Genomic DNA, 20,168 nt, shown 5'->3' with positions numbered 1-20,168 from the left:
TCCCCCTCTCCCTCATGCACTCAGCCATGATAAACTTCTCTGTACCTTGGGGCATTTGTACTTACGACTCTTACTACATGGGACGTTGCTCCCCCTTATCATACACCTGGGTTAGCTTAACCGTCATGTGCAAAGAAAATCCTTCTCCAACCATCATTAACAAAGCACTGCCTCCAGGCCCTCTCTATTACATTGCCCTGCTTTGCTTTTCTCGTGGCAATTACATTTGGCTGAAATTATCTGGCTTACTCATTGCCTTTTTCCTCCTCACGTTTCAGATCCTTGCTTATCTTGTTCCTTGCTGTATTCCATAGTCAACCCCGGGCCTGAAATACAGTAGGTCCAGTCAATATGTGTTGATGAATGAATGAATGAATGAATGAATGAATGAATTTAATATCCATTTCTCTTCTCATCTGAGCCTCATCTAAACCCTTTGAGGAAGACATTGCTGTTAGGCTTATGTGACGGTCAAGGAAATGAGCTCAGAGACCTGATTCCTCCCAAGGCCCCTTATCTGATTCATTGCATTGTAACAGACCACCCCAAAATTTATTGACTTAAAACACTAGAGATGCATCATTTGCCTCAGTTCTGTGTGTGGGCTGTGGGGCTCTTCTGCTGGTCTTCCCTGTGCTCAGCCATGTGGCTGTGAGAGCTGGGACAGCTGGCCATCTCTCTGCACGTGACCCTTCACCCCAGATATCTTTGCGGCCTGGCAGTCTCAGAGCACTGTTCCAAGACAGTGCCAGCTGAAGCACCAAGGCTTCTTAAGGTCTAGCCTCAGAAGTCGCATAGCATCCCTTCCGCTGGCTTCTGTCACAAGGCAAGCCCAGACTAGGGGAAGGCACACAGGTTCCACCTCTTGGTGGGAGGTGCTGCCATTTTGCAAAGGGGTTTGGGCCAAATTGCTGTGGCCCTCTTTGACCTTCTATCGCAGCTAATAATTAGTAAGTGCTGTGAAAAGCTGAAACCAGCTTGACTGAACCGACTTAGTAAAGAACGCCCACGATTATCCCGCAACATCACGTGACTCCAGAACTCCAAATGGCCTACAACAAATTTATCTCTCAATTACCCTACATGTCCCCTGCGGGCTGGGGCCGGTTCTGGGACTTCACTCCGGGACCCAATGTGATGAAGCCTGAAACATTGCCTGATTGGAGCCGGTCTCAAGACAGAAGAGTGACATGGCAGACGCTGGCTGTCACAGACCCTCCTGCATAGAAGTGACACAGATCACCTTCACCAACACATCAGTAGCCAAACGGGTCACAGACATATCATCCTCCCTCTGGGAGAGGCACCGACTATGAGTGCACAGTAACCTCACCCACACAGAGCCAATTTTCCTTTTTGGATCTTTAAAAAAAATTCTTTACAGAGACCAAATCTGTCTCATGCTATTTCCACCATAGCGCCACGTGCTGGAGTCTCATCTGCTCCCTCAGAGAACCCTTCATAGAGAGGGGGAGAGAGAGAGAGACAGAGAGAGAGAGAGAGAGAGAGAGAGAGATTGCTGGAGGCTTCTCTCTTCCAGGATACACACCCCGGCCTTTCCAGCCCCCCTCCCGATTACCTGCCACAGCTTCCCATTGCTCACAAGATCAAGTCCAAAGTCCCATCACTGAGGTGTCCTTAAAGCTCCCCACCCCCCCACCTCCCCCCCCCCCATCTGATTCCTGCTGGCTGGCTCACCCTGAATGCCCCAGGCTGTTTGATGCCCTAAACCTGTCTCCATGCTGTTCCCTCCAGCTGTGCCCTCCCTCCTTCTCCACTTCTATCTCAAGACCATCTTTTTTTCCCTTGGCAGGGTCAAGAGACTTTCCTTTTTCCTAAACCTTTTCATTATAGTATTCATTCATTCACCTATTCAACCAACATTTATTGCGCATTTATGACTACGTATCAGCTACTGTTAACAGGCTCTGGGGAGACATAGGGAACAATACAAACAAGGTTCCTGCTCTTTCACCGGTGACATCCTGGGAAAGCAGACAATAAGCATTAAAACAAAAATTTTTTTTGAAGATACTGAGAAGTGTTTTCATCATAATAAAACAGGATGATGTGAAAAACGCTGTGGTAAGGAGGTGACTGCTTTAGGTAAGATGAGCAGGCCTTGTGGCCTCTCTGACATTCGAGCAGCCAGGAAGACGTGGGGGAAGAGCCTTCTCAGTAAAAGGAACAGTCAGTGCAAACGGTCTGTGGTATGGTCCAGCATGGCCTGTTCCAGGCACAAGGAGGAAGCTGCCATAGCTGAGGCACACGGAGTGAGGCAGAGGGTGGAGAGGCATCAGGTCAGAGAAGTGGGCCAGATCATGTTGGTAGTGGTAGGGAGCTTGGATTCTATTCTAACTACAACAGGCAGTCACGGGAGGGTTTTAAGCAAGGGAGTACAGGGGCAAGAGGTGATTTGCACCTTTTTTTAGAGATGACCTATGCTGCTTTGTGAATTGTAGGTGAGCAAGTGTGGAGTCCCCCAGACAGGCTTGGAGGCTCTTGCTGTCATTCCACGATACTGGTGACTTGGATGCATGGCCTACAACCTCCTCCCGCAGAAGCTGTGACCTCAGAGCTGCAGAGGTCTGTGGCCTTAGTCAGTATCCCAACACAGAAGCACAGGGTGAGGCCCATAGTGACAGAATGGCTTGGTGTGCTGTCAGTCATCATCAGCATGGCTCTGAAACGTATGGTCAACTGAGCCAGGATCCTTTTGCTCTCCTTGGCCTAGCTTCTGCACAAACTCCCTTGCTCATATCAGGTTCCTTGAGCAACCACGGGCAGCCCATCTGACCACCTGCTTCTCGTACCCTGGGCTGACTATGCAGGTCTGGCCAACACCCTTGGCCATCCTGCCCCCCTCCCCCGCCAGCGGGGAGCTCCCTCCACCCAGAGCTGCGTGGTTAGCACAGCAGCCTTGACATCTTGATATTTAAGAGAGATTTTTCTCATCTGAACCTCCATTTTCCATACCCCAAATTCCCTTTTCCCAAGACCCTCCCTCCTCTCTACCTCTTCTCTTTCTCCATCCCTTCCTTCAACTAGAACAAATCCACTCTGGGGTTTTCTGAAGTTCCTCTGATCCCGGAATTATCCAGGCTCTCCCCTTGAAACGAGACCGTTCTCTCTCATGTAGCCTGATTCCAGGTGCCGCTGGGCACCCCTGCGGAAGGCTGCCACCTGACCCCTGGGCCACAGCCCGGGAGTTCCCTTCCACTTGGATCACCGCACAGCTGGACACCGGCTCCCAGCCCGGGCTGTCGGGGCGGTGGGTGGAAGTGAGGTGGGAAAATGAGAGGATGGAGGGTAGTGTGACCGAAAGAAAGGGGAAGGGGGAAGCGTCGGAGCCAGAGAGAGAAGGGAGGAAGGTCTAGGAGAAAGTGGGGGAGCGTGGGGGCCTGGGAGTGTGGGGAGCGAGCAAAGCGAAGGGAGAGTGTGCTGGGCACGGAGGCGGGAGGAGAGAGGGAGAGGAAGAGGGGAGCAGCAGAGACCGGGAGAAGGGAGGGAGGGAGGGCGGGAGCAGCTGAGCGCGAGGAGGAGCGAGTTGGGGGCGGAGACGAGGAAGTGGGCGCGAGCGGCGGGGCGCAGGCCGGGCGCCCGCTCCATCCCTGCCCCGAGCGGAGCCGGCGCGGGCGCAGGACCGCGGCGAGCCCGGAGCCGAAGCCGGAGCCCCACGGCGCAGCAGCTCAAGGTAACGCGGCCGCCGCCTCCCCGCGAGGCCTCGGCTCCGGGTGGGGTCCCCGCCGCCGTCTCGACCCTGACCCCGGGTTTGAGCTCCCGGCCCCGGGGCTCGCTGATTGCGCCTGACCTTGGGCGATTTCCTCCGCCTCGGAGCCTCAGTTTCCTTCTCCGTGACCAGCCGAGGTCGTGCGCGCGCCAAGGGGGCGTTGCAAGGACGGGACGCAGCCCGGGTTCGGGTTCGCAGCAGTGCTCAGGGCGCGGAGTGGGGTGTATCGCCCCAGCTGCCCGGGTGGGGGTGGATTTGGAAAGTCCACTTGCACCGAAACAGCCTCTGTCCTGCCCCCAGGCTCTGAGCGGCGGCATTTTCTAGGGGCGATTTGTCTGCGGGAGCGTGGAGTCACATTCTGCTGAGGGAAAGCCAGTGGAGGGCTGGGGGCGGGCCGGAAGGGGGGCTCCGAGTTCCTCAGGGAGCCCAGGCATCTGGCCTTCGTCCTCCTGGGCTGCTGCCCTATGCCCAGTAGCGAGGACGGAGCTGACCTCGCCTGGCCCGATTTGCCTCCAGGATATGCTGGGCAAGTGGCCTTAACCAGGAATCCCAGTTCGCTGACTTAAGTGAAAGTGCCGTTGACCTTGACCATGTGAACCTCAGTTTCCCACCCCGTGAAGAGGGGTATACCACTGCCCCCTTTGAGAAGGCTATGAGGATAAGAAAGTGGGGCAGGAAAGTACCTGCAGGTTGTGGTGTCCCCCAGTGGCAGCTGTCATACCCTAACTTCCATGGCCAGATTCCTGGTTCTGGTTGCCTCCTGGGAACTCATCTGTCCTGGCCAGGCTCCTTCTGCTCTCCTTTGCCAGAGGTGGCCAGTGGTCTGGCTGGGCATGAAGCGGGGTCCTGGGAACTGGGATAGGGAGCAGGAGTCCCTTCCAGTCTAGACATGCATCCTGATCATCTTCTAAGACATGAAAACTGTGAGGTGACAGTTTCTGTCCTGACAGACTCCTGGGGGAATCTCTTGGAGCCTCAGTATCTTATTTGTAATGGGAAGTTATAAATTCATACTTACTAATGAGTTCCCTGTCGCTGGAGGTTATGAAAGGCAATTAGATAGATTACATTTATTGACATCTTTGACCCTGAGATACGACAAGAATTGAATGGAACGAGAAATAACATTTCTCCTGCCCTTGCCCTGTGCAGGCCTGTACTTGGTGCATTGTATACACAATGTTGGCTGTAGTCTACACAAGGATCCTGGGAAGCTGGTGTCATTAAACCCCCAAATTCCAGACAAGGAAACCAAGTCTCACAAGGGTGAATGGTTGCCACATGGTCACACTGGTAGGATGTGCCTGTGCTGGGATTGGCCCTAGATCTGCCTGACTCCAGAGTACTTGTGATGGTACCACAGTGGCTCCCCCAAAGATGACCGTGGAAGGTGTCCAGCATGGGGCCTGGCACCTGGTGGGGGCCAAGTCAGCGCTGGTTTCTTGTTCCATGTGTAAGAGGAGGGAGCTGCTATATCATCACTGGGGAAAGTGAGTCTGAGTCTAGCACTGGGGTTGGGGTATCTTTGCCTAGTGATTTCTCTAGGGGTTATTTCTCTGGAAGGAAAGCTGGTCATTAATCAACATCACATAGGAAGCAGATATCAAGCCGGCTCACCCCAGCCAGCCAGCTTCATTTCCTCTGCCACCTAGTTCCACTTAACCTCGTCTCTGGTAACCTCGGCCCAGGCTACCTCTCCTAGCTTCACGGACACTTTTTGTTCTCCGTACTCTGCTGACGACTAACTAAACTCTCCCTCCCAGCTGATGGGTCCCACGGGAAAACAAGGCCAGCTGTGGTCCATCTCCACCAACGCCCAGAGAAGGGGAAACAGGATTAAGTCCCAATCCCAAGGATTTAGCTCAGCTTTGGGGAGGAAATCCCTGATAATGGGGAAATGGGCACCCAGCTATGGGAAAGTGGGTGTCTCAGCAGGCTAGAGAGGTTCCTTTACTAAAAATGTTTTTTGCAAATAAATGTTTATTCATTTTTGAGAGAGAGAGAGGAGGGGGGAGAGAATGTGAGGGGGGGAGGGGCAGAGAGAGAGAGAGAGAGAGAGAGAGAGAGAGACAGAGGATCCAAAGCCGGCTCTGTGCTGATAGCAGTGGGGCTCGAACTCATGAACAGTGAGATCATGACCTGAGCTGAAGTTGGACACTCAACAGACTAAGCCACCCAGGCATCCCTTTGCCAAAAATGTTTTAAAAGAAGGGAGGCCATCCAAATGAAATGATGGGAATGTGAACAAAGGCTCTTTCAAATGCAAAGATGGTCATCAACTATCCGAGAATGCCTAAATGTCAAATAGGGGATCAATTAAGTAAATTATGGAACAGCCATGTGGCTACTAAAAATGGAGAGTTTTTAATGAATGGGGACATGCCTATGCATATGCAAATATAGGGCATGGTCACAAATTAGTGGCAAGCACTTAGAAAAAAGACTGGAAGGAAATGGACCAAAGAGTGTTAATAATGTTTGCCAGTGGGTGGTGGGATTATAGATTTGTTCCCTGACTGTAATTTCTGAACATCCCACATTTTATGTAATATGCTCATTAGCGGACATAGAACCCTCTGGCTTCTAGGGACGGTATAACCCACCCGCTCCCACCTCCTCCTGGCCAACACCCAGGGCAGGACTGGCACGTGGACACTTATCGGTGACAAGGCCACCTCTCTGTTGAGGCCTGGAAGGCCCCTTGGAAAAAAGAAAGAATACTTCATTGTTATTACCAATAATATCTGATATTGGTTGTGTTCTTACTATGTGTTCATGGTAACCCTACAAGGTAGATACTATCAATATCCCCGTGTTACAGAGAAGAATGATCTGTAACCAAGAGTTAGATAATTGAGTCCCTGGCCCAGCACCCCACAGCATTCAAACCCAGGCCATCTGGATCCAGAGCCTACACCCCTAAGCAGAGTCAGGAGGGGTGGGCAGATTCAGTTAGCTCACGTGTGAGCACTAGTCACAGAAAACCTGGGGGAGGCCGTGCATGTCCCTACTTGACGGCTGAGGAAAGGGCTGAGTAGTGACCCCCACAGGGCCAGGTTCTGTATTAGATGCTGGGGACCCAAAGGTATATAAGGTGCCATCACTACACAGCTGTGGGGAAGACTGGTGTGTATACAGTGTGCCAGGGCTTCGATGGGATTTGTTTAAGAAACCATGGAACGTCAGAGAACGAAGGGTGAAGCCTCCCCAGAAGAAATGATATTGGAAATGATTCCGGAAGGGTAAGCAAGCATTCACCAGGTGGGCAAAAGAGGTTAGAGGTGTGATTCTCAGTCAGGGTCAGTTTAGTCTCTTAGGACTGGGGACTGGATATTGATTGTCACAACTGGGGCGGAAGGCTGTGCTCACATCCTAGTGAGGAAGGGCAGGGGTGCTGCTAAACATCCCAGGATGCACAGGACAGCCTCCAGAACAAAGAATTATCCTGTGCAAAATGTCAACCGTGCAGAGTTAAGAAACCCTGGAGCTGAAGAGAAGGGCGTTCCTGAACAGTGATCAGCCTGTGTGAGGCACCCACAGATAGTCCCTAAGTGCCTCCTGTGTGCTGGGGACGTTGAGGCTGTGACTGCACTATCGGCCGCCTGGCCCTCTTGCTGCCCCTCTGCCGCCATCAGCAACTGGAGTGCTCTTTGATAAAATTAAAGCATCGTACAGACATAATTGTCATGCCATAAAATTCGCCTACTTAAAGTCTACAAGCCAGTGGCTTCTAGTATATTGTGCGACCGTCACCACGATCTAATTCCAGAACATTCTCATCACCCCGAAAGAAACTTTGTACCCGTTAACTGTCCTTCCCCGTTCAATCCTCACTCCCACCCAAGGCTAGACAACCACCAGTCTCTCTTCTGTGTCTATAGAAGTGCCCATTCTAGGCATTTCGTATCAGTGGCATCATATAATATGTGATAATATGGAATAACCTGTGGCCTTTTGTGACTGGCTTAGTTCACGTAGCATGTTTTCACAGTTCATGCGTGTTGTGACACGTATCAGTACGTCATGCCTTTATACGGCCAAAATAATATTCCATTCATGGATACACCATGTTTCGTTTACCCATTCATCAGTTGATGGGCATTTGGGTTGGTTCCACTGTTTTGGCCATTATGAACGATACGGCTGTGAACATCTGTGTACAGATTTTGAGGACATATATTTTCATTTCCTCTGGGGATATACCCAAGGATAGAATTACTAAGTCATATAGTAATACCATGTGTCACCTTTTGAGGAACTACTACAGTGCTTTTTCCAAAGCAGCCAAACCTTTTATGTTCCCGTCAGCACTGTATGAGGGTTCCAGTGTCTTCTCATCCTCACCAACCCTTATTACCCAATTTTTGGGTTCTGTGGGCATGACGGGCTATCGTTACGGTTTTGATTTGCATTCCCCGGCTGGCTGATGAATTCGAACCTCTTTTCAGGTGCCCGTTGGCCACTTGTACGTCTCGTTCGCCGAACAGTCCGCTCAGATCAGAGTCAAAACTTCGTTGTGTCACCCCCTGACTTAGACCAAAAGGCACGCCCTACCAAGGCCTACAGGGCCCTGCGTGATCGGGCCCTGTGTGTTGCTTTGACTGCATCTCTGCTCACTCCCTGTGCTCTGACCACACTGGCCCTCAGGGAGACAAGCTGGTCCCCGCTAGAGTCTCCTGCATGGGCTGTTTTCCTCTGCCAGATCACCATGTACCTAGGAGCTCTGGGGTGAGCCTCAGGGGGGGGCCTTCCTTGTCCTCTCAATTTCAAGGCCCTCCTCCCTTCCCTAGCACATTTCAAGGTTTCCTTCTATCTATTTCCTTTTCTTTTCTTTTCTTTTCTTTTCTTTTCTTTTCTTTTCTTTCCTTTCCTTTCCTTTCCTTTCCTTTCCTTTTCTTTCCTTTTCTTTCCTTTTCTTCCTTTCTTTCTTTCTCTCTCTCTTTCTTTCTTTCTTTCTTTCTTTCTTTCTTTCTGTCTTTCTTTCTTTCTTTCTTTCTTTCGTTCTTTCCTATCTGATAAGATCTGGAAGAACTGGGCTCCAGGCACCACTATACCTTTCATCACGGTGTGACCCAGGGCAAGCCACTGTCCCTCTCTGGGCCCCCCGCTACCCCGTCTAAAACCAGGCAGGGGCACACTAGTGATCTCACAGATCCTTTCTGACTCTGTCCTTCTTTGATGCCAGCTTCCGTGGGACAGCGCTGCCAGGAGGGTGCGGGCCTGGCGCCGTGGCAGTGAGAGAAAGGTGGCTGGAGCCAAGTTGGTCACAGATTGGAGCAGGCAGCATGGCTGATTACCGCCAGCCCCGTGGGGACGGTCTCCAGGAGCATGTGGCAGCCTTGACCTGGCGCCCAGCCTCCAGGAACAGCAGGAAGAATTGTCAACAGCCCCAGCCAGGACTGGACGCCTTGGCCACTTTCAGCTCAGCGATCACCCACCTTTCCGGCCAAGAATAATGGTCTAGCCTCCAAACCTACAGCCCTGGGGGAATCAGGGCAGGATTCCCAGAGCTGGGTGCAGAGGTCAATGGCAAGGCAGCAGGTAGACAAAGAGGATTGCAGGTGGAGAAAGAGGTGTGAAGAGACACTGAGCCACGAAACCTCCAGGTGTCCTCAGGGCACGCAGGACAATTAATTAGATTTTGCCCGAGGTGCAAGGGGCAGTGGAAGGAGGTAACAGAGGAGTCAACAGGGCAGGATCCCACAATGTCAAATTGGGGAGTTTGGACTCTGTGCTGTAGGCCGGGGAGCAACGCAAGGATTTTAGGCCGAGGACTGAGGTGACCAGGTTGTGTTTTCCAAAACACAGTGCGGAGGCGGGTGGGGCTAAGAGAGAGCCGAGACCTGGAACATAGTCAGGATGCCCCTGCTCTTGTCCAGGTGAGCTGGGATCAAGGGTGGAACAGTGCAGCCAGAGAGAAGGGAACAGATTCAAAAGCTGTTTGGAAGGTGAAGGCATATGCAGGGGGGTGGGGGCGGGTTTGAAGGAGAAATAGGAGTCTAAATAATGAACGATGCAAGAACAGTGGATGCCAACCTTTTGGGGTTCTGGCTATAAGAGAGAAGGCACAAGGAGCTGACGTTTGAGTGTGGCACTGTCCAGATGGCTGAGGGATGGAGGACAGAGGCAGCTGCTGGAGGGGGTGATCCAGACTCAGGGATCGGGATGTGCAAAGGCACTGAGGTGCAAGAATATGGAGAGTTAAAGGGAGGGTGAGACTCTCCGGCTGGCTGGTGCACAGAGGGCGTGATGGCAGGAAGGGAAGGGAAACTGAGCCCTCTAATCAAGAGTCCCTCTCTGGGACTCCTTACCACACTCACGGGACAGAGGTGGTGAAAGTCAGCCTGACTTTCAACCACAAGGAAGGCAAGCTCCCGGAGCAATTGGCCAGTGAGTTTATGTTGATCTGGATCAAAATTCTCAAAGTAATAATGAAAGAGGGTGGGTGGTTAGAAATGGAAGTAAATCCTCAGGGCAGACCCAGCTTTCTGAGAACACCGGGAATATGCTGAGCTCATAGCCAGCAGTTGGTGGAGGTCTTTGACAGGGAATCAGAAGATGTCAGAGAAAAAAAAAAAAAAGTTGAAAAGTTTAGATATTTTATTTTAAAGCCAGAAGACTTCATTTAAAATCCAGATTTCCAGCTTCTCTTGAAAAACGTGGCAATCTGGTGGCACTGACCCATCGTAACCACAGAGGCCACCCCTCTGGCCGGGGCATGCATCCTCTCTCTGGGTTACCATGCCCACACCCCCACAGTCCCACAGTGGGTATAGACAATTCACACACAGCCTGCCTGGCCCAGGGCACCCTCGGGCCTGGGAGGCAGGGCAATCTTCCTAGTTTTCCCCTGCTCTGCGTTCCCTAAAGTGGTCCTGGGAGCATTATTTGTAGGGTGGGCTCCATGGGAAAAATAAGTCAAGTCCACCATTAAGACCTTGTACTTCCAGCACAAATTCCTTTTTTTTTTTTTTTTTTAATGTTTATTTTTGAGAGAGAGAGAGAGAGAGAGAGAGAGAGAGAGACAGAGTGTGAGCAGGGGAGGGGCAGAGAGAGGGAGACACAGAATCAGAAGCAGGCTCTAGGCTCTGAGCTGTCAGCCCAGAGCCCGACGCAGGGCTGGAACCCACCAACCGCAAGATCATGACCTGAACTGAAGTCAGACGCTTAACCAATTGAGCCACCCAGGCGCCTCACAAATTCCTTTTTTTAAGTAGCAACTTGAACAAATGTCCACAGAGCCCATTTGGAAAAATACTTACTGCCTTTGCTAAAGATTTCTTAGACGATTATGGGCTTTTTTTCTTTTCACCTTTTGATTAGAGAAAACATCCGTGTGGTTAGAAGTACAATATACAAGGGAGCCTCCCTCCACCCTGACCCCCATTCGCCCAGTCCCCTGCCCAAAAGAGGAGGTCACTTTTGTTAGTTCATGGTGATGTATCCTTTCAAATTCGCTTTGTACAAAAACATATACGCTTTACATGTATACGTATGTGCATATTTTTGACATGGGAGGAGCATGTCATACACACTTCTGCACCTTTGTGTTGTTATTTTAGTCACCGTAGAATTAATTCCCAATGTAGAAAAGTTTGGTAAAGAGATCTGGAAGAAGACAGTAATAAGTCATTGTCACCATCAAAGAAAACCACTCTTACTGTGCAGCCTGTCCTTCTAGACATAAGTTTTAGTTGTTTTTCTCCCCTGTAGGTTGATAAGGTAGGAGTTCTGAGTTCCAGTCATCTTCTATATACACTTTCAATCCTGCTATTTTATTACTTAAATATAAACAGGTCCCCTTATTATTTCGTAATTTGCAAAACGTGATAGTAAGCGCTATCAGAATTCCATTATGACATAATTTGCTCAGCCAGTCTTCTAGTTTTAAACACCTGCAAGTCGTTTCCAGTATTCAGCTGTCGTAAATAATACAGTTGGTCCTACAGTGTGTGATGTGTTTGGACTGAGCTGAGCGGACGTCTCCGGGAATCCTGGCACCTGGGTCAGATGCCGAAGGGTCATGGGTTGGTTCCCCAGGGCAGGGGGTAGGAGCTGGGGGTGCTGCTAGGGGCACAGCTGAGAAAGGGGACGTGGTGAGGTCGTGGAAGGAGACGGGACAGGGCAGGACAGAGCCCAGTGGAGAGCTGGAGGAAGGCAGGTTCTGCAGCAAGTGTGGTGCTGAGGGCTTGTGAATCCCGTAGGGGATTTTCACCCCCTCGACCCCGACTACTAGGGCTTTCCACGCCTCTGCCCGTTTATTCCTCACAATAGTCAAATGTGTAGAACCCGTCATCGTTTCCATTGTGCCCGTCGAGGAGGCTGAGGCAGAGAGACACCAAGCCAGTGCTTGCTGTGACCGCGGACAAGAGCAGCAGGGTAGCTGGCTGTCTAGAAGTGCCTTGCTCTTAAGCCCGAAAGCCTCTCCACGCCTTTGTGCTGTTGAGATTATCATCCCCGTTTCACAGGAAGGGGACTCGGGGCTCCAGGCCAGGTGGCCTGGCCAGAATTGCCCCGCTGATAAGCAGCGGGGCTGGAATTAGGAGGCCCTGCAGCTGCTGTGGGGGACCCGGTGTTTCACTGAGGTTTGCAGGCTGAGAGGACAAGCGTGCTACCGGGGACACGGGTCCATCGGGCCCGGCAGGCTCTCCCGGGCCTACCGTGAGCTGCCCCTGCTCCCGGACTGTCCCCGTGGAGGCCTGTGTGCACTTGCCATGCTCATTTCTTCCCCTGCTCTGGCCGCCTTGGGTGCCTTCTCTCCCCGAAAAGGCAGGCCTCCACATCCAGTGAGGGAAGAGCAGAGAGTGGCCGGGGGGGGGGGGGGGGGGGGTTGGGAATGACATTTGCTAGGGTGCCACCTCACTTCTAGCGCCAGCCCTTCGTGTCGCATCTCATCTGACCGGCACCACGCCCTGTGGGATCACGCCCCGTGGGATCACGCCCCGTGTACAGATGGGGAAACTGAGCCTCAGAGAAGTTCCCGGCTCCTTTCCCCGACACGGGGTTGGCTTCCCCGGTGGGCAAAGTGCTTCCTCAGGGGCGGGGCCGGCCCTGAGGGTCCCAAAGTGGACCTGGACGGTCGGTTCCACGGATGCTAGCGCACATCCAGTCCCACAGCGAGAGGATTCCCTTCTCCGTTCACGTCCTCCTCTCGTGTCACAGGGAAAGCGTCAGTTTGGTGCTAATCCGTCTTAAGCACGTCTCCAGGCACGCCAGCCTGCCTTTCCAACAGGGAGAGAGGCTGGCTCTTTGGGCAGCAGCAGCCACACGGAATTTAACACTGATTGTGTTTGCGCCGCCTTGATTTTCAGGGTGACCCGTTGGAGGGAAAGGGATCCTGCTGATTGTTACAGTGATAAAAACCATTCCTTTTGCAATAAATTCAAACACATTAAAGAAAGATAGCAAGTAAAAACAAAAAAAACCAAACAAACCAGGACTGGCATTTTGTGGGCTTGGCAAAAGCCGTGGAGGTGGTGCACGAACGAATGAGGTGTGGGGAACACAGGGGGTGTGGGACAGGGCAAGCTGTTGGGAATGGAAACCTGGGAGGGCTCTTCCCGCCTCTGACCTGCTGTGTGGCCTCCGCCCAGGCATTTGGCCTCTCTGTGTCACATTTGCAAAACGGGGTAATAGAGAACACCCTGACTGCTTGCTCCACAGAGTTCTGCAGGACCCCAAATGAGTTCATGGGCCAGGGGAGGGGCCATGGAAGGTGGGAGAGGACAGGGAGGATTATAGAAGATAGCCAGTGTGGGTGAACGTTCCTGGCAGATGTTAGCTGTTTGCTGCTTGGGTCCTTAAAGGTGACCCAGCTGGCCACACGACGACGCGTGCCTGCGAGAGCAAGCTGTACCTTGCGGGAAGGGCGCAAGCTGCAGTGAGGTCAGGGGGAAGGAAGATCAGAGAGGGAGGGAGGCCCCATGTTGGCGGGTGCAGTTCTGGCACCCAGCTCCCGTGGCCACGGCGGCTGCTGCGGGTGCAGGTGATGACGGTGATGGAGATGAGGACGGTGAGGAGGAGGAGGAGGATGGCAGCAGTGACGGGCAGGGCGGTGGTGGCAGTGATGGCAGCCGCGATGGCGGAAATGATGGTGGTGAGTCCAGTCGGAGGGCCCGAGGGCTGTTGTATCATAAAGAAGCGGAAGCTCAAGAGAACACGAAGCCCCGTCGGGCTGCCTGGGAAAGGGGACTTAGATTTGTCCCGTGGGGCTTCAGAGCTTTTCAGGAACCTACAAAAATGTCTGCAAACTCACACAGGCACACGCGAGTACCAGACCCAACATACAAAAAGAAAACCACAAAATTGCAAGTAATGAGTGTTTAATTGGCTATCTACAAATGTAACACTACGACAGCTAGTCAATGGCAGCTCGTTATACTAAATAGCTAAGTACACATTCTCTTTTCTATGGAATAGACGTATTTTGCAAAGCACTTATTATTCAGTGGGCTATGCCTCCAAAACAGCGTGTATAGGGCTCTATATGTTTTTAAATGGCTATGACTGGTTGGCAAATTATTGGTAAGATAGTAAGTCCCCCATCATTGGAGGTATGCAAGGTGACTGGGGATGACTACCTTTCAGGGATGCTGAACAAGGGGTTCTTGACCACCAGGTGGCCCCTGAATGTTGTTTCTACCCAGAGCACTCCTGTTTTCTTATTTGGGGAGCTCATGATTGCACCCTTCCCACCCCCTCTACACATACACACATACATAAAGTTGCTGGAAGAAACCTTTGAGATATTCTAATCCCATGTCGTCACTTTTTGCTGAGGAAAATTAGGATATAAAACTTGGAGGTAACATAGCAAGTCAGAATCGTACCAGGGACTCAAACTCACGGTCCAAATTCCCAACCCCATGCCCTCTCCACCCCACCCCGGCCCCCTGGGCAGTTTGCCCTGGATGGCAGAGATTTGGGCCCCCTTGCAAACATTGGCAATCCAGGGTCTCACCTCCTTCAGGAGAACCAAGGCAGAGTTTTCATTTAGCCCAGTCCATCCCCTGCCCTGAAAAGGCCTTCCCCAGGCCTTCCCCACACTTGCCAAGCTGCTGCTGGCTGTGGACTTGGGCCAAATCACAAAACACCATAAATCTCAATTTCCTTATCTAGAAAATGGAAATGAAGAATGGAATGCACATAATAGGGTTGTTGCAGAGATTAAATGGGATAAAGTATATAAAGTACTTAGAACATTGGTTGGCACTTTCAAAGTACCCAATAAATGGGATACGATATTGTTATGATGGCTGTTTTCAACGTGCATTTAGTCAATCCGATAAGTATTAATTGAGCCCTCATTAAGTGCTTGCAGGGAGCGAGACAGAGTGGATCCTAGCCATCATGGCTCCCGTGTTCCAGTGGGGACAGGGAAATAGCGAACAAGTAGGGAAGCAAGAAAAATGCCGGGAAAAAAAGATGTGCTGTCCGGAAAGCCAAGTGGAGGGGGTATGATAGAGGTGAAGAGAGTTGTTTCTGAGGGTCAAGGAGGGCCCCTGTGCAGAACTGATCTTTGTGGCAACACTGGGACATCCAGGTCAATAGCCCATCACATCACAGGCAGAGCCCCAAGGGGGAGCGAGTGGCATGTCCAAGGCACTGGAACAAGGTCAGGGTGGCCACGTGCCCACTGAGGCCTTGCGCATAACATAGGAGACCAAAGAGGTAGGGCGCAGAGCCTATGGGGCCTTATGAGCCAAGGTGAGGGTATCACAGTATAGCATTGGCAAGAGAGGAGGGAGCCAGTCAAGAGCTGTCATGAAAGGCCAGGCAAGAGGGGCAGCTGGGTGGCTCAGTTACGCATCTAACTCTTGATTTTGGCTTGGATCATGATCTCAAGGTTTGTGAGATTGAGCCCCTCATTGGGTATTGCACTGACAGCTCGGAGCCTGCTTGGGATTCTCTCTCTCTCTCTCTCTCTCTGCCCCTCTCCTATGTGCATGCACACTCTCTCTCTCAAAACAAATAAAGAAACTTAAAAGTAAAAGTCCAGGCAAGAGATGATGCTGGCTTGGACTAGCACCAAGATGGCAGCAGGGGCCAAGGAAGCCCCTTAGGGGCCAAGCCACATCCTAGCTACACATATTTCAGAGGGAGATTCCCTGGGCTCCCTGGTAGGCTGGATGTCAAGGATGATGCCTACGCATTTAGCTGAGCACCTAGGTGGATGAAAGGGAAGCAGAAGGTGGAAAGGAGAATTGGGGATCTCCCCCAGCCCCACACTTCCCAATCTTACATGCACTTTGTGCCCACAGTATCCAGAATAGGTGAATCCAAAGAGCCAGAAGGCAGGCTGGGAGTTGGGAGAGACCAGGATAATGGGGGATGGGGAGTTACTGCTGAATGGGTGTGGACTTTCTCTTTGGGGTGATGGACGTGTCCTGTAGCCACAACATTGTCCACGTGCTGAATGCCACCGGATTGTACACTTGGAAATGGTTAGCTTTATGTGATGTGACCTTCACCTTCATTGAAACAAAAAGGAAACGAGAAATAAAGTTTCTCAGACAGACGATAATAACTAAGGGAATTTATTGTCACCAGATGTGGCTCGGGTTCCCACATCAACCCCTGGAAGAGGTCAGGCAAGCTGCATAGGGTGTCTCATTGAGAAGAAAACACCCTCGCAAGAACTGGTGAGACACATAGGGAACGAGCTGGACCAGGTACATACCTTGGGTAGGTGTGGAACCTATGGACACTCAGAGACCGTAGAACCAGGGCTGGCTCAAAGCCCGCTGCCCGCCTCCTTACCAGCTGTGTGCACTTGACAAGTGACTTAACTGCTCCGAGCCATTTGTCCAACAGGAACGGTAATCATCTTGGCCTCACAGAGATAGGAGAATATCTGTAGGAGCTCAGCACACAGAAGTGATCTGTGTCCCAGCTTCTGGTCCAGGTCACCTTCTCCCTAGGTATGATGCCAGAGTGATAACATTCATCATAATAAAATGTCCACTTTGACCCGCCTCCCTCCGTCCCACTCTGGACTAAGGAGGGGGTGGGGCTCTCCCCAACCTGTGTCAAGCTGCCCCAGATTCCACACAACATTCAGATCCATTCACCTCTCAGCCTATGCATAGGGGCCCCACCGGTGGTGGCAGGGGGGGTGGCCATTCTTGGAACATGAACACTTTTTTTATTAAAAATTTTTTCTTGCACATTTATTGATTTTTGAGAGACAGAGTGTGAGTGGGGGAGGGACAGAGAGAGAGGGAGACACAGAATCTGAAGCAGGTTCTAGGCTCTGGGCTGTCAGCACAGAGCCCGATGCGGGGCTCGAACTCACAAACCATGAGATCATGACCTGAGCCGAAGTCGGACGCTCAACCGACTGAGCCACCCCAGGTCCCCCTGGAGCACAACACTCTTGAGGACAGAAGCAAACACAGTGCCCGGCTTTGGGCCCCTGGAGGCAATGGAAGTTGGGACCAAAACTCAGATGACTGGGAGTCTAGGACCTTTCTCTGTAAGAAGAGTCTCAACCAGAAGTCTTTTCCTGCCTACGGGGCTTTTATGAAACACCCAGCCCACTGCTGTGAAGGAGCTAGAAATCTCCACCACACAAATGAAAGACCAAAGCGAATGTTATCGCGAAGCAGGAAGAATGTTGTGCCGCAAATGCCCAATCACACCATCTCTTTGAAAAGCCCAAGGATCATTCCTTTCTCCACAGGAAAAGCTAAATATACAGTGGCCCAGGATAGGGACTCTAGAGTCCGACAGACCTGGATTCAAATCCACCTAAAGGTGTTGAGACTTGGGGCAAGTTCCTGAACTTTTCTGAGCTCTGGTTCCTGCATTTATAAAATGCAGAAAAGCTCTCTTGCTTCAAGATGTGATAAAGAGTAAATGAGAGGTGGTGTATACATCGAGAGCCCTGAGCCTGTCGCGAAGTAAGCATTCTATATGTGGTAACGAGGAAGAAGAGTGTCCTCCTGTCCTCATTGATTGGTGGCTGACTGGGATCGGGAGAGATGTGTTCCACACCTTCTACCGGTTTCCTGGACAATCTTGAGCCTACTGATTGAAGCTTCAGTGGCTCCCTATTGCCTTCAGAACTAAGTCCAAACTCTTCAGCCCTCCAGCCCCGGCTCCACCTTCCCCCTAAGAATCAGCCAGAGAGGTCGGCCAGAGAGGCCAGCTCATACAGGGTGTGGCAGCCGCGGTTATCTTTACGCTCACCGCAGGGGAAGCATCGGAGGGCATGGCATGACCAGCCTGACTCCAGACCTGTGCAGTGATTGTGGGAGAGTGGGGGGAGGATGGTCCCTGAGGGCCATGAGCTTGGAGTGGAGGACTTCTTACAAAGGACCGAGCGGACCGAGTGCCAGCCCTGGCCCGGAGCCCTGACCAACCACTGTGGTCGATCCTGCTCCTCAGCCTGATCTGATCACCCAGCCCCCGTGCCTCTGTGTGCTGTTCCCTCTGCCCAGCGTACTCTGCCCCTTCCCTCCTCCACCTGTCGGACCGTGTGGCTGCTAGGTGTTGAAAAGGTGATACCTACCCAAGGTACAAAAGATTCCAAAAGGTCACAAAGGGTGCATGGCGCAAGAAGTCTCACTCCCACGCGGCTCGGCCCCCAGGTCCCCGCGGGAAGCAGCCCACCTTGCCCTTTTGGCAGGTGGCCTTCCTGAGCCAGCCGCGTGTGGATGCACGGGTACACACACACACACATTCCCCCACTCGGCACATGTTTGGAGACCATCCCACGTGGGCCCAGACAGCCTCCTCATCTTTTCGATGGCATCATTGCTCTGTGTCCTGTGCACTTTTACACAATTTCCAGCTTTTGCTAACACGATCAGCACTGTGGGGAGTCACGGGACAAATTCCTAGAAGCACAACTGCTGGGTCAGGAGTCTGAGTGTTCTTAACACTAATGGGGTTTTCCAGGCTTAGTAAAATGTTGCCTTCTGTATATGTGTGCGAGCGTGCACACACACAGCTGTCACCTGCCACCAGCCAGAGTCACACTTCAGTTTTTTGAATTCCTGCAGCTCCTTCTTGCCCCCACCGTGGGGCTTGGCTGTGTCCGAACCGCAGGGGCTGGGACCCGCCGTGTCCGCTGGGTTTGCATTCCCTGCCCCTGCCCCACAGCTTGCCTCAGGCTCCCGAGTGATGGTAAGAAGGAACCCCCAGGGCTCCTAGCGTGTCAGCATTTCTTAAGCGGAGCTGTGCGTTGGCTGGCATCGGTAAGTGGGAAGAAAAGGACCCTGGGAGGACCAAGGTCATTTCCATTCCCGCCGTCTGAGCCTGAGTCACGCTTGCTCAGCACCCTGTGTGGGTATGGCCACTCTGGAGCTTGCAAAGGCTTGTCTTCCCTCCTTAAAGAATAAAAAGTTGCCCCGTGACATAACCCCCATTTCTCGTGCCCTTTTGGGACTCTGACAGGGGCAGAGCTCCTGAGGGTCTGTTGCTGGGGCCACTTTCTGATGTACTCAGCAACAGGTACCTAGGACATTTGAAATGGCCAGTTATAGGGGGAAAGTTCTAAGAAATTATGGCTCATAAAGACAAAGAACTGCCTTTCCAGGACCCAGTGACTTCTATGTCTCCGAACCCACAGTGGTTACTGGGTGTGGTCGGCAGGGCTCAGCTCAGGCCCACCGCCACTGCCACACCCCATCTCCTCGTGTAAACAGCAGGGCAGCGAGCCTCTTCCTGCCTCCAGTCACATCACTACGCTTACACTCCCCCTCTACCCCAGAGGCCTTGCATCGGAGCTTTTGTGGGAGCTGTTCCCTCCGTCTGGAACCTGTTTGTCCCCCATTTTCATTGAGTTGGCATCTAACGTCTCAATTCAAATATCTCCTCCAGCTTTCAGTAACTAACTCCTGGACCCGGGCAGCTCCCCCATTATATAATCTTTTTGGCTCCTTTCTATATATAACTTTTTCCTTTCTATCTCCCCTTTCTATATATAACTCTTAGCAGAACTGTAATTAAATGAGCAATACTACAGTGAATTACTTAATATTTGTCTCCCCCACGGTAACAGAAGCTTCTAGATGTTTCTGTCATGCCCACTGCTGTATTTAAAAGCCCAGTACAGTGTCTGCCCCTGGAAGGCACTCAGGTGCTCGTGAATGCTATTTCCCGGCTGTGCAGCTTTAGACAATAATACAGATAACATTTGGTGAGAACCTACCATGTGCCAGGCAGTAAGAGTTTTACAGACTCTTACTGTGCATTTTCACACCCACCACGTGAGGGAGGGCATATTATTTTACGAATTTTACAAATGAGGAAACTAAGGCTCAGAGAGGTTGCAGGAAAGTGCCCAGGGTCACAAAGCCTTCCAGGGTCATGACAGCACTGGAATTAGAACCCAGATCTGTCCAAAGTCCCCGCTCTCAGCCCCTGGGACTCTGCTTCATTTCTCTGTGTGTCAACTTTTGCAGAATAAGGGGATCAAATCACCCTTCTTCAC

At 51.8% G+C, this 20,168-nt stretch overlaps 1 protein-coding gene across 1 annotated transcript in view; it reads left to right on the top strand.

Annotated features, from left to right (window-relative positions):
- Window positions 1-3,620: 3,620 nt before the first annotated feature.
- Window positions 3,621-20,168, top strand: part of HRH2 (histamine receptor H2) — a 53,071-nt gene continuing 36,523 nt past the window's right edge. Inside the window, exon 1 of the mRNA XM_042991995.1 lies at window positions 3,621-3,694. The gene's annotated coding sequence lies outside the window, so the exon portion shown is untranslated. The remainder of the gene's footprint in view (window positions 3,695-20,168) is intronic.

The sequence above is a fragment of the Panthera tigris genome, chromosome A1 (genome assembly GCF_018350195.1).
Source record: "Panthera tigris isolate Pti1 chromosome A1, P.tigris_Pti1_mat1.1, whole genome shotgun sequence".
Lineage (NCBI taxonomy): Eukaryota > Metazoa > Chordata > Mammalia > Carnivora > Felidae > Panthera > Panthera tigris.
The sequence above is the reverse complement of the archived record's forward strand: the minus strand, read 5'-3'. Positions and strand labels throughout refer to the sequence as shown.